The sequence below is a fragment of the Cupressus sempervirens genome, chromosome 10 (assembly GCF_028749045.1).
Source record: "Cupressus sempervirens isolate cs-2001-9-10 chromosome 10, ASM2874904v1, whole genome shotgun sequence".
NCBI classification, from domain to species: domain Eukaryota; kingdom Viridiplantae; phylum Streptophyta; class Pinopsida; order Cupressales; family Cupressaceae; genus Cupressus; species Cupressus sempervirens.
The window spans coordinates 426,037,808-426,053,193 of NC_143127.1; the positions used below are offsets into that span (position 1 = coordinate 426,037,808).

Sequence of the window (15,386 nt, forward strand, 5' to 3'; positions counted from 1 at the left end):
CATTTTTAATTCTTAGTTATATGACAACTTTTGATTAAATGATACTTCTTTTTTGTGTTTTGTTATTGCATTTGGAGACTGAAAGTTACTTCTTGACATTTGTCAAATTTTATTAGCAAGGGGCCCCTTTATTATAAAAAAAATATCATTGTTCATGATGCTGAAATAGAGGATGTGGTTGATCTTGACTTGGGAACAGAAGATGTAGTTGGTTCTGATTCTAAAACCCAGGATGCAATTGATCCTGGTTATGAAACAGATGATGCAGTGGATCTTAATTCTAAAACAAACAATGTTGTTAATCCTGAACTTGAAACAGATAATGAACGAGAGCATAAAAAAGTTAAGAATGCATAAGAGTTCCCTTCATTTCCTTGCTTAGGCTCTATGGAAGGCTCCAAAACACCTTTGTTTCTTCTATCCTTCTTATCAATCAGTGTCACACACATGGAAGCTATGGGATTCCATACTGAAATACAAGAGATGTCCCTTGCTAGATTCACTGGGGATGGGTCTATGATGAAATCACAAGAATATGATGATTATGAGAAGGGCTCTTAAGATTGAATTTTCCAAAGATCCAAGGAGACATTTGGAAAGATTAAAATCAAATTTTAAAATATTTAGCAACGTCCTTAAGATCATTCATAAATTCTTTACAATTATCAGGCTCAATTTGATAGAAAACCCTTCCCATCCTCTCTCTAAAAACATAAGGCATAAGAAAGATGATTTTGTAGACCCAGAAACTAATCGACAAAGAAAGCCACCAATGCAGAAACAAAGCCACTAGAACCAACCTCTACAAAAAAAAAGAACTCAGAAGCTAGAAGAGTAAGAAGGAAACTTCTCAAAGGCCTAGACAAAAATAAAGTAATTTGTATTGTTGAAGAAGGCAATATCTTGCATGATATCTACATGTGCCACCATAGGGATAGACATGACATCTTCCCATATATTTTAATCCTAGTTGTACTTTATTAGAGAGTCTAGGTTTTCCACCTACTTATTACCTACCCCATAAGTATGACATAAAGTCACATATTTACCAAGGGAAGCATACATCTTGTCTTATTTATGACATGTCCTTGACATTCCATCCTAGTGATTTAAAATATTTATGATATTAAGATTCTCTTCCTTGATCACCACTTTTCTTACCTTTCCTTTGATCTACCATTGTTGCATAAAGCCTAAATCTAAAAATCAATGATACATCAATTTTCTTATATATAGAAAAAGAGTTTAGAATTTTCATAAAAAGTCTACCTTATTTTGGTTAACCAATTCATGTTGGAATTATGTTTAAATAATTTGAATTTAACTAGTAGGAGATATGTTTTTATAGGAAATTAATTTGTGATGTTATTATTAAGATTCAAGGATGTAATTTTCTAATTAAATTGGTTGAATCCTATTATATGAGTATTGATTCACAACAACTCATTTATTAGATCAAGCTTACATTGGTGATGGATGGGGCTTTCTTTTGCCATTATCCATCCTAGTAATATTCCACCTCAACTAGGCTTTACTATAAAGTTTCTTCTAAGGTTAAACTCAATCAAAATAGCATAGGAAGCTATTTGGGTTTAAAGTGAAGCAGTGTTAACATTAGAGACAACTTCATGACTAAGATTGCTTGAATTGAAACAATAGTAGGATGGGTCACCTTCAAAGAATGCCAAAAGTTTCATCCTTAGAAGCATCAACTTAATGCAATAAGTGTTAAATGTGTCATTCATTCTCATTGGATTGTTATGAATCAATATTCATTAAAATTTGATGAGTAAGTATGATTAAAAGTACACAATTGAATCTTGATAAGAATATGACAATCTATAGATTAAGATTTGGATAGTTTCCCCACTAAATCTAATAAGAACAATATGTCAATCTAAATTTTTATAAAATCCTAAAAATATTATAAATTTAATTTCTTCAAAAAATTTATTCATCTAATGAAATTTAACACTAATTCATCAAAAACATAATTCAAAAATTTAAATGGTTTAAACCAAGTAGATGATATTCAAAGTCACATTGGTAGCTAATATCTTAAGCTGAACAGAAAAACAATATATCTCTTTATTCATTGGCATCTGTACAATATTTTCTTTCCATAAATAAAATACATGAGCCACATGTATGTTGTATGTTTGATTGGATCGGAGCATTCAGTTCAATTGAACAAAAGAGATCACAATAATAAAAATAATAAAATCAACATTTCTAACTCTAAACTCATCAAAAAACCACTATAATTCATCCATGCAAAAGGCAAGAGCAAATGCTTCCTTTTAGAAGAACTCTAGCATAGTATTGAAGAAGACATGGAACTCTCATTATGGTGATAACAGGAGGATATTTCTTATGGTTCTTGTAAGGAGGAGCATTTAGAAGTCCACTATACAAGAACTAGTGAAATGTAGAGTCATCCAAAAGTAGGTCACCATTGGACTGGATTTTTGGACTAGTGTCATACTTAGATTCATACCCTGGGAACCAATGAGTCACTTCAAGGTCTTTCCCAGGCATAAACACATTCTTCTTAGAGTATATGTGTGCATGAACTAATGGCCCAATTGCATGATCTTCTTAGTTAACATACATATTATTCACCACATGACAATAACCCCACCTGAAAGAAAAGAAAAGAAACTAGTTATGACAATGTGAAATGATGAAGTCATAAGATTGAGAGTTATTTTTGGATTTTTTTTCTATTGGTTTTATAGTTAGCAAAAATTTACCTACAATGAGGATTGCATTGGTTTGTATTACTAATCCAGTTCCTATACACTCTGACTCTCATTTGCTTATCAATTGTGTCTGAATCTTGCGAGCCCAATAACATATTGTAGTGATTATTGGATAAACTACTATTTGAAATTGTCACATCAGTAGATCCCTCAACTGCAGACACCAAACCAGTTGCACTAGACTAGTTGCACCATCAAAACATGTCAAATGATCCACCCACACTCTTTTCGATTTAAATATGTGAACATTGTCATAGGTGGTGTCACTGACTTGAATATTGTGAATAATAACATCTTCAGCTATATTAAGTACAATAGTAGATCTAGTAATGATCACCCTTGCTCCCCTACCATCTATGGTTGTGTGATTGAAGACATAGATCATGCTAACCAATCTAATTATCATGTCACTAACAAAGGTGATCCAGATTCCTCTAGGGTTGGCAGATGCTAGATTTGTAGCATAGTGCAATGTACCTAAAGGGAGATTTGTGGCGTTATCTTCAGATCTTGTTACTGTATATGAAATTCCTTTATGACCACCTTTGACACCCCTAGCAAAACCAATGGTGCACTTGGGAAGGAGTCGCCCTTGCCCACAAGTTGAGAACTAACATTTGGTTCCATCAGATCCTTTGCAAATCCTCCCTGCAACTCCTACCCAAGGCATTGGACCTCCTAACACAATCAAATAAATTATAGAATCAACTAAATCTAGTTTTAAAGGGAAAAACCTAATTATCATATGTAAGTGATTCATTCTCCTCAAAATAAAACTAACTGTAAAGATATTTTGTAATGTAGTTTAAGAAATGAATCAAATCATAGAATCTTAAGCAAAGACTCTCAACATACCTCCATGAAATATGAATTATAAGCCAATGAAAACATTAAGTCAACTAGTATTTCATAAAACTCAAATTTTAAAAATAATTACAGAGAAGTCTAACAAAATAACTTTCCTAAAGAATTTAACTATATTCTATCACTCTAGCATGCCACATACCCTTTCTCACTCGTAATTATCCCAGATAAGAAATAGTCTTGTTCTTGGGATATTTGTCGTGACCATCTCGAGGACTGCGATCGTTCATTGCTGAGCCACGAGTAATATATCCAACAATAGAGATAGTCATCACTAACCACAACCACATTTTTATTAGACTGACTATGTTCTCCATTTCCTCGAAGCAATCAAATAGAATTCTCACCAAAATGATCAAGTTTTCAGCTCTTTCCTCCTTTTCCTGAGTGAAAGTAATGATGTAATGACTACGATGGAAGGGGTTTATATGCACAAATTTTGCACAATGATACCAAATTCAAAACCCTAATTTGAACTAGGTTTCAAACTCTAAGTTTTTTGGCATGAGGATTCAAAATTCACATGGTCTTGTGCATGGGGAATGATGTTGTTTTATCATTATAGTAAAATATACTTTTGATAACTTTGGTAGATTTAATCATGCTTAACTTGTATGCTTGAAACTGAGATAAAAGTTGTATCAAATTGATAAGGAATTTTATCTTAATATGAAATATCTCCTTTGATTTTATATATAAAAAAATTTAAGTTATAAATATGCTAGTTGTCAATATGATTGTAGACCTTGAATTTAGTAAATCTAGATATTAATAGAATATTGAAACTATGTTTTTCTTATTTCCAAGATCGATTCTAAGGATTTTATTCAAAATTTGATATTGTAGTTTGAAACTTAACAAAATAATGTGTTTAAAAAATAAAATAGTATTTTTAAAAAATTATATAGTTCTATTTGTCTATTTATATTAAATAATTTATTTTTAATATAGTATTTCTCATTCATCTTAAAACTCTTGGAGAAAGAAAAAAGAATAATAGGTGAGCATCTCAAAAATAGGGGTTCTGTAAGACCAAATCAAATAACTTAATCAAATTAAAAAGGAAATATTTAAATTATCAAAAAGTAGTTACTTATGATTAGTCCAAAATAACTCACTAACTATACTAATTGTACAAAAATTAGCCTACAATAAGTACAATAACTTGGAATCATGGTATTTTAAAACTAGTTTGTAGAGAGAGAGAGAGAGAGAGAGAGAGAGAGAGAGAGAGAGAGAGAGAGAGAGTTAAAACTCCATATCTCTAAACAAATTGATATAGTCCCTTTCTATTAAAATAATAATAAACTTACATTTTCACAAAAAAGGGGTCAGGGGATAGTAGATCACCTCGTGGAAGTTCAAACAGCTAGAGGTCATAAACTTAGCTACTCATCAAAAAAACATGTAAAGCTCTCATGTTGGAAAACAAGTTGTTATGATTAACCTCAAACAGAAATAATAGTTACATGCAAATATAACCAATACCAAAAAATAGTAGATCGTATAAAAGAGAACATAAGACCCCAAGATTTAATGTGGTTCACATCCCTGGGCTATGTCCACCAACAACAAGTCCAATATTATTGTTATCTAGTGATTACAAACTTATTACAATCTGTAATCCCTTACAGCTCAATACCACTGCAAGAACCAATTTTTGCATCACACCTTATGAAAATACCTAACCCTAAGCCTTTTTATATGAGCTTTTTTCCACTTACAAAATTAGGGCTAGAATAATAGAAAAATATTAGCCGACACCTTTTACAATATAAGATCATTTTTGGCTTCAGGGTGCTACCCCCAAAAGACCTCTGCGAGGGCATTGCCTTTCAACCTCATCATATACTTCTACAAGCACTTCTAGTCACTTGGGGGTTTCGGTTGGTTTGATTCTTGGAGGAATGGAAAATGTTGGAGAAGGAAGGGATTTTTCTATGGACTTCTGAGGCATAGCAAATTAGCATCAGTATCCAGATGCACTCGTGATTTTCACATATTCCATTTGCACTCTTTCTCTTCCTGTCTTCATCGTGTCTGTTATATGTGTCTAAATATACTCCATGAATGAATCTTCAATCTTGAAATTGGAATCTAGATATCTATGTTAATTTTTATTTGGTTTCAAAGAAACATTAGGAAACCCTAGTTTTAATTATGAAGGAAATTCATCACAAACTGCCCTGTCGCTACCCCTTACATAGACTCGAACTCAGACACTCATAACTTTTTATCTAGACCAAACTTATTCGATCGCTCTAGTCAAAATTGGCGCAATTTGACCCTCTCCAACATATTTCAAATTCGGCTTGATCCAACAATTCATTAGGGAGATATGGCCCCCGTACTGGGACTATTTTATTCAATGACAGTCATTCCTCAATTTTCCATAACCAGCAGTTCTTTGTGCTTAAATTGCACAAAAATAATCTATCAAAGCATGGAATGAATTAAAAATATTATTGCAATCTTCCCTTAGTAGAATCAAGATTTGGAAATTGATTTGGGTTTTGGGTTCGAATTAAAATAGAATCTAATTATTATGCATTAGTTTTATATGATTTATTAACAAATCTAATTTAATTTAATTTAATTAATATTAGTTAATAGTAGAAGAAGTATAATTAATTATTAGTCAATTTAAGTAAATGGATTTTTAAATGAGGGCAAATTAAAAGAAATATTAATAAGTTTTTAGAGGAATTAAATAATTGAATTATTAGTGAGATTGATTTTACTTAAAATCAATGAAGATTATTTTTAATAAATGTTTGAAGTGTTTTAAGGAAATTGTAAACTAATTATTTGAAATTTGATAAGTCTTATTCTAATGATTTGGATAATGGGAGACGCTTCTTGGAATTATTAGTAACATTGATTTTTAGTGAAATAATGTGAATGATTTTATCTAAAAGTCAATGGGAACTAGTTCAATGATTTAAATAAGTAAATAATTATCTTATGATTATTTTAGAAATTGTTTTAAAATAATGGAGAGATAATTCTATGTTTTATTCGAAAAGATAAATGGGTTGACTTGGAGATTAAATAGAGAATCTTACACACTTGAAATGTACTTGAAAACGAAAACTGAAAACTAATTTTTGTTTTAACCATGTGATTGTGAAAGCAAACTAAAATATGTGTTTGTATCTTGTTCTTTATGCTATCCATGTTTGGGGTTTGGGTGGTCCTAGAGTGTTGACCAGTTAGGATGTTTACCAGAGGCTTGGGAGTTATGCAAATGTGATGGCATGTTGATGTTATTTGATCTCGATCTTTTTAAAACGCAACCATGGTAATGTGATGGTATGCTCTATGGGATGTTTTTATTTATTGCTTGTTATTGTTTTTCAGTCTTCATGAGTGAAGCTGAGATGTATGTGTATGAGACACTTGAACTAATCATTTTTGAGTCATTGATCAGTTATACTTGGGTTACTTTCCAGTCACCTTGATGGGATTGAAATGTTTGTTTTGATCTTGATGATGTCATGCTGTGACATGTTTTGACTTGACCATTTTGGAGTCTTCAATCAGTATTACTTTGAGATATTTTTCAGTTACTCATGGAGGTTTGATGTTCTTACTGTGGATTATCTTTTGGTATTTTTCCAGTCATTTGTATAGGACTGAGGTGATTTTGTGATTTATGATTCCATGAGCCTAGGATAGGTTATCTACTTGTAGTGTTGGGAAGTGGCTTGCAATGGGGGCTGGGGCCCTAAGTGGCTACAAGGGTAACTCATTGTAAGTTTTATTAATAAGTGAAAATATTTACACTAAATGGGGATTAAATGAACCTAATAAGATAATTGTATGTTCTCACCCATGCCTTGAGTGCTAGTACAAACTAGGATGGGAGTAGAGAGAACACTTGGTTGCGACCTTGCATTCCGTAGTATGCCTCATCAGTATGAGAGGATACTAGTGGCCACATAGGGATCACTAGGGGGTCGAGGTCTATTGAGAGACTACTAGGGTAACTCTAGCATGATTCGTGCGATGACACTTTTCCACTTACATAGTAGGTTTCCTACATGTCTCTGTTGTGCCTCTGGGATTAGATGTCGGTTTGTGTTTGGAACCTTTGAGTTAGTAAACTTTTGGGATTCCTGGACTTAGAGAGTATTTGTGCTTTGTGATTTGATAACCTATTTGGGACTTGAGATTATCTCCTCAGCATGGTGGAAGTGGGCCATTTAGGTCCCATGCGGTCGGGTGGTAGTGCTTTTTCACTCATACCATTTGAGATCCGTCCGAGACACCCTGGCTGGAGTATTCTTTGTTGGCATTTACTTTCATTCAATTCTTAGATCTTATGATGGATGTTATTTACTGACATGTTTCTTTATATTGATGATTAGCATGTGATAGAAGATGTTATCTGCTTTGTAGGATCATCTTATGCTTTATTCTTGCATGTTAGATTTATTTATGCATATGATGTAAATGTTAGATTTCTTTCTGCATATGTTGTAGTATGTTTTAGGAGTGACATTCCTACTATGGTAATACCGATGATCTCTTTAGTAACTTGGGATGTTACATGCGGAGGGATGGCTAGGGCCCACGATGGTCTAATGATGTTATTTGTGGTTGGGAGGAACCGTGCATTTAGATAATTATGTGTAGTGTTTATGATTTATGGCTATCTTTTACGATGGATGTTTATATCTTCTATGATGATGTATCATATATGGAATTTGGTTTCATTTACTTTATTGCACTTGCATCATGGATTAGAATAGGATGATGTACTTCATTTTCACACATGTATATTCTTTTAAGCCTTTCATACCCTATGGCGTGTACAGCGGATGACTAAGCATTTCGAATTTAATTGCGAAGAGGCATTCGAAACAAATGTATATTATGGATTGTGGACCTTTAACTATTCTTTCATGTGGATGTGGTAGTTGTTAGACTTAGTAATAGTTAGATTAAGTGTGACTCAATGTCTTAGGATCCTTAAGGAATGTAACTTGTTATGAATGTTTTTAGTTGTATGTATGTTATTGTTTTCGCTACTATGTGTTTGATGTGAATGGTTTATCTTTCATGTTTTTAAAAAAAAATTGTTTGGAAAACTTAGAAAAATTTTAGGTTAATTCTTTTGGATCCCTTGGCGGGGCGTTACATTGATTATGAGAAAGCCGATGACAAGGTGGAATGGGGATTCATCTTTATGATGCTGGGAGCTTTAGGCTTTCTAGATACCTTTAATAGGAATATGGTGGGTATTGCTAATGCGTAAATTGAGGTGAATGTGTTGAGATCATATTGTTTTGATTTATCTAGATCCATTAGATAGGGTTGCCCCCTTGCCCCTGCTCTGTTTGTGATTGCGTCAGAAGCTCTGCATTTCTTATTAAGAGATACTTCAATTTCTCCTGAGGTTGTTGGTCCCATGCCTCCAGATGGAAATTGGCTTCTTAATTTAAAATTTGTAGATGGGGTAGAAGCAAGGAGTTGGGTCTCAATTCCGCAGAAGTCTGCAGATTGAGATCATACTCTTTTAGAAGCGGGTACCCGTTTTAAAAAAATGGGTACTCGTTTTAGGCTCGGGTGCTTGATTTAAAATTTAAAAAATGGGCACCCGTTTTTTTAAAAATTAGGTACCCATTTTTTATTTTCAAAAAATGGGTATCTGTTTTTGAAAACATAAAAAATTTATATTTTTTGGAAATGAGTACCCATTTTTTAAAAGTAAAAAATGGGTACCCGTTTCTAAAAATTTAAAATTTTATTTTTTTGGGGGGATTTTACATGTCGATTTGACTTTTTCAAAACGGGTACCCATTTTTTGAATTTAAATAACGGGTACCCGTTTCTTACAACATTGGGCGGGATTTTTTTCTCCTACCTCAGATTTTGGTTTGGGATAGGCTTGGTGAGACCAAGCCTATGCTTTGACCTCTCAAGATTTGGCTAAGGCATGAAACTAACAAATTCATGCCTTGCCATAATTTTTAGAGGGTCTTCTCGATCAAATTGTTTTATGAAACAAAAACCCATTAGAGCTCTCACTGTCTTGATTCCAGAAATATAAATTTTATAGTGCTATGATTTTATTTACCATTTTTACATTATTTTTTAATGAAAAGTGGTATCTAAATATAAAATAGTGAAGTTCACTAAAACTTTAATAACTTTTTCATTTTATAATTTTTCTTAAATTAATTTATATGTCATCAATCTACATACAATTCTTTTGACATTCAAAAAAAGATTTTTTGAAAAAAGTGAAATTTTGATCAAATTATGGTGTCCATATACAAGAGGTTTTAAAATTTACCTTTATAGCCAATTAATAATTAATAATAATAAAATTATTCAATAAAAAATTAAGAAAAAATATTGTCATCAATCTTCAGTGTATTAGGTAACTCCCTTTAAAAGGATTTATGAAAATTCATTTATTTGTGTCAAATTATGGTGTTCGTACATGAATGTGGTATGGTCCTGAAATAGGCATTTTGAAAAAGTCATTTTTAAAGATCCATACCAAAAACAAAATCTATCATATGGGTATACAAACAAATTATTTATTGAAAAACTAGATTCTGAACACACAAAAAAATTATTTCTAAAGTTTTTTTATATTCAATCTCTAAATGCCTCATATTTTGACATCAATTGACAAGAAATTTCAAAAATAGGAAAAGCACTTCCACTTTTTGCCCAAAAGTGAGACCCAACTTCTTGCACTTACCCGATGACACAACTATATTGTTTCAGCTTGATGAGTGTAACATGATGCACCTAATGGCTTAATTGGTTCTATTTTGTGTTGCTTTAGGTAGCAAGATATCAGTTGCTAAATCTATAATCTTGGGATGGGATCCTAACCCTCTGAGATGGTGCCTCAACCCTAGCAAGATATCAGTTGCTAAATCTATAATCTTGGGATGGGATCCTAACCCTCTGAAATGGTGCCTCAACCCTGGGATATATCTTGGTATTCCTTTCTCCATTAACCCTAGCATCAATGATATGTGGAATTGGTTTAAGGATAAAATCAGTGGAAAGCTTCACAAGTGGAATAACTTCTATTAATCATTGGTAGGTAGGTTGTAGGTTTGTCAGAAGATCCTCTCATCATACTCTATTTATTTCTTGTCAGCTTGGTTGTTTAATGTAAATTAGTTTGAATATCTACAAAAAGCTATCTAGGATTTTCTTTGGTTAGATGGAAAGGGGAATGGAAAGTCTCATGCAGTGAAATGGGATTGGTGCACTAAAATCAAGGAGCAAGGGGGCTTGGTTTGAAAGATCTTAGACTCCAAGGCTTGTCTCTAGCAATTAAGTGGATTGCAAAAGCTACTTAGGGGGATAAACCTTGGAAAATTCTCATGAGATAAAACGTGGCTAGAGGATATCCATGTGGTGCCAAGTTCTAGAATAATCTGAATATGTTGGACTTTCTTGCTCTCGACTGTAAGACTATAGTAGGGGGTTCTAATGTCTTTAAGGCAATCTGAAAAAGTTGGGACAAAGTGAGACCACTGTTGGGGACCACTCAGATTACAAAATTGGGCAATATATGGTGTGGTAATTGTTCTACTTGAAAAGCTGGGGTTTAAAATTTTAGAGACATCTTGAGTGGAGATTGTCTTATGGACTGGACTTTGCTTAAAGCTAGATTTTCCCTATGTGATTCCCAAAAGAAAACCTACTCTATGCTAGCTAGTGCTCTTGATGTTGCTGGGGTCAGAAGGAGTTTTTTTTATCCTGAGTTGTGTACATTCCAACTGAGATGGCCTGATTCTTCTCCCTTGCACCTGGTTAAATCCAAGCTTGTTTGCTCCTCCATCTCCTCTAGTCATGTTGTTCTTGACCACCAAAATACCTATTAGAAGCTATCCCTTGCTTATAACGATTTGAAAAAAGCTCTCATTAAAATGTGGTCCAGGTCTATGGAACCCAAAGTTATTTTCTTTATTTGGAGAATGTTGTTGCATAGGCTACCTTTCTCTAAGCCTAGGGGGAGCCTAACTATTGTTCTATTTGCTCCCATCCTAAATCTGTTACTCTTTTTTTTTTAAGTGCCCCTTTGCTCAATTTATTTGGCATATATTTAGGTTTATATTGAATGATAATTTCTATCATGGGAATATTCTTTTTGGCAAAATCTATTAAATGGTAACAAGTATCTTAACGTGTTCTAGACTATCCTTTCTTCTTTCATTCTCTAGTATCTTTGGAAAGTTTGGAAAAATAACATTTTTCAAATAAAGAAAGGATACTTATTAAGTATCTAAGGAGACTCATAAGGGCTGGCATTGCTATGCAAGTTATGGCCATCTTCAAGCTGAAGGAGGATCAATTCTAGAAGTTTTTGTAGGAAGGAGAAGGAGTTCTTACCAAGAAGAACTTGAAATATGGATTGACTACCATGAAAGAAAAAGGTAAAGATGGCAATTCTATGGAAGATGATTTCAATATCCCTCTGACGCAATTGTTACAGAAAATATAAAGGGAAGGTAATTGGAGGACATGAGGACCAAGAGTAGAGGGACTGAGCATGTCTTTTTATGCCTTCTCCTTTGAGGTGTACTACCTCTAAGTGATGATGAGGAAGAGTAATTTAATGATAGATTTGATACATTTCTATATGTTGTAGTTTGGTTGTTTTTGATGTAATATGTGCCTAACTCTTTGTTTCAATAGATGTGCTATTTTTTGTGCTTCATTGATACTCTAAACTGAATTGTAATCTCTTTTTGCCTCATTGATATGCAATATTAAAACTTTGAGACTTGTCTCGCAAAAAATAGTAGTCACAAGTTTTTGAATTACAAACAACTTGTTTGTGTAGATAGAGAATGAATGAGGAGAAAGGAAAAATCATTCACATAAATAGATTGGTTTTTTTACAATTATTTGCTACATTACTTGTTTACATTGATATTGCATGGTTTTACATAAGAGTTATAAAAAAGAGAGCTTCATAGCTCCTATTACATAAAATTTATCATACATCCTTTAGAGAGATATCTCTGTCCTCCTCCAGGGAAAAAGGTAGTTCTTCATGTTTCTTCTAGATCCCACAAGGTAGTTCATTGTCTCTATTATACTTGTCACATTTGTTTTAAAGCATGGCCAACTTCCCATATGTGGACATAATAGTACAATATCATACTTTGTAACCCACTTCAATTCTATAAATAAGCTTCCTAAATATTTTCCATGGATCAAAGAAGTTTAAGACATATGAAAGTACATAGAAATACATGTTACTTATAACACCACAAGAACGTGAAATGTAGAATACAAGAACTCCACAAGAAATACATGAACATTAAGGGTAAATAGAATGAATAATTGAATAGAAAACCATCAATGTACATGTGTATTTATGTATGTAAAAAAGGATCATAGACAACAAGTACAAAAAATAAACCCCAATATGGAAAAGGATAATAGCAAAAACAAGATACATGTACCAAAAAGGCAAACAATAACATGTAACATAAATAGTGATAGAGCATAACATTCATAATCAAAATAGGAGTCTTAATTAAACCAAAGCTAGACAAAGCTATAACACAAGATTTAAAGAGTAAAATATAAGTTTAATAGATAAAATGTCTAAAAAATAGGTATAGGGGCCTATAAACATTGGATCAATTTGTGTTGAGAACTATACTATACATTGAGCACCTAAGCTCCAAACCAAAACCTAATAAATACCCTTAAGACAACTCTTATTTTTAATGTGAAGTCTATAAGTCTTTGAGGCTACTAAATGTACTAATAACTCATGCTTTCAGATAGCCAATATTATAAATTTCTATTAGGGAAATTACATAAATACTCTTAGCTTTCTAAACTAATAAAAAGTAATGACTTATTAGAAAATTACTAGGATTTAGCTTTAAAAGACTTTAAAGGCATAGAAATTTTAAATCCTAGACCTCAAAACCAATGGCAAAGTGCACACACAAGAGGACAAAACTAACTTTTCATTAAGGCAACCAAAAGAAATTGCAAGACATTTTTGAAGCATAATTAGAAGGCATAAACTCCACCAAGTGCTCTTGCACCAAAACGTGAGTCATGTCATAACAAATGTCTTACTTATTTCATTACACAATATTTATAAAAACTTAAAATGCAACAAAATCTATCCCATCAAAACATAGCATAGAAATTATTATGACCAAGAATTGTTACCTCCTTACCTAGCATTTCTTATCAAAATTCAATTCTACTATAAATATCAATTCCTTTAATTACAAGTTATATAAAACTATAAATCAAGACTCTTTTACTGAACATAAGAAAATTGTGAAATCAATTTCCATTTCAAAATAGAAATATATGATAGTATATATCTAACACATAGCATCTTCTAATAATAGTGAATGCCCATTTAGGAAGTGGAATCATTTGATAAGTAGGAGATAATTTCCACAGCAAGTCAAATTGTGATACTATTATTAGGATTTAACTATGTGATTTTCCACAACAAGTCAAAGTGTGATACTATTATCAGGATTTAACTGTGTGAATCACTACTCATGAAACATGGGTCAATGAGTTTGACTCAAAATCATAGAGTTAAATCCTGATAACAGTATCACAATGTGACTTGTTGTGGAAATTATCTCCTACTTATCAATTGATGAGCTTAAGGGGCCTCCTAATGAATGGTTCATAAGGCACAACACTTGGTGAAGGTTTTGCAAATGGGGTTGCAAGCTTTGGGTTTAACCATGGAGGAAACTTCGTAGTTAAGTACGCTCAAGCTGGAGTAGTACTGGGATGAGTGACCTCTTGGGAAGTCTCAATGCTTCACCCCTATGAGCATCACCTGTATCCAATGAGTGCTAAGTGTTCCATCTATTCGCATGAGATATGGATTCATGTTGAATCACTACTCATGAAACATGGGTCAATGACTTTGACTCAAAATCACATAGTTAAATCTTGATAATAGTATCACAATTTGACTTGCTATGGAAATTATCTCCTACTTATCAATTGATGAGCTTAAGGGGCTTTCTAATGAATGGTTCTTAAGGCACAACACTTGCTGAAGGTTTTGCAAATGGGGTTGCAAGTTTTGGGTTTAAACATGGAGGAAACTTCGTAGTTAAGCATGCTCAGGCTGGAGTAGTACTAGGATGGGTGACCTCCAAGGAAGTCTCGAAGATGCTTCACCCTTGTGAGCGTCACCTAGATCCAATGAGTGCTAAGTGTTCCATTTATTCTCATGAGAGATGGATTGATGTTGAATCACTACTCATGAAACATGGGTCAATGAGTTTGACTCAAAAAAAAAAAAAAATAGTATCATAAGTAGAATCATGTTAGAATTCTAAAATTGAAGCACCTTAATCTCAACATTATCTATGAACAAAATATTGCATCTTTTATTTTACAAGAACACATTTAAGAGTTTGGGAATGCATCTAATGATAATGTCTTTTAACAGCATTGTGGTGAAAACTTAATAACTTTCCATTTCAGTATGTTTCTTCTTTACTATCTTTAATTTTGGTAGGATATTTCTAGATTCTTCCTTATTAATATAAATAGATTCCTCTATACATGGTGGGGATATTTTTAATTTACAAACTTGGACTCGAACCACCTGCTATGGAGAAAATGATTATACACTACTCCAACTTCGATCATATTTTATTAGTGGGGGAAGGCAACTATTCATTTTCTGCAGCTTTGGCTAGAGCATTTGGCTCTACAGAAAAAATGGTTGCCACCTCTCTTGACAAAAAAGGTTCAAAATAT

At 32.8% G+C, this 15,386-nt stretch overlaps 1 pseudogene; it reads right to left on the reverse strand.

Annotated features, from left to right (window-relative positions):
- Positions 1 to 2,265: 2,265 nt before the first annotated feature.
- On the reverse strand, positions 2,266 to 3,943 carry LOC149534525 (putative pectate lyase 4; annotated as a pseudogene).
- Between the last annotated feature and the right edge of the window lie 11,443 nt (positions 3,944 to 15,386).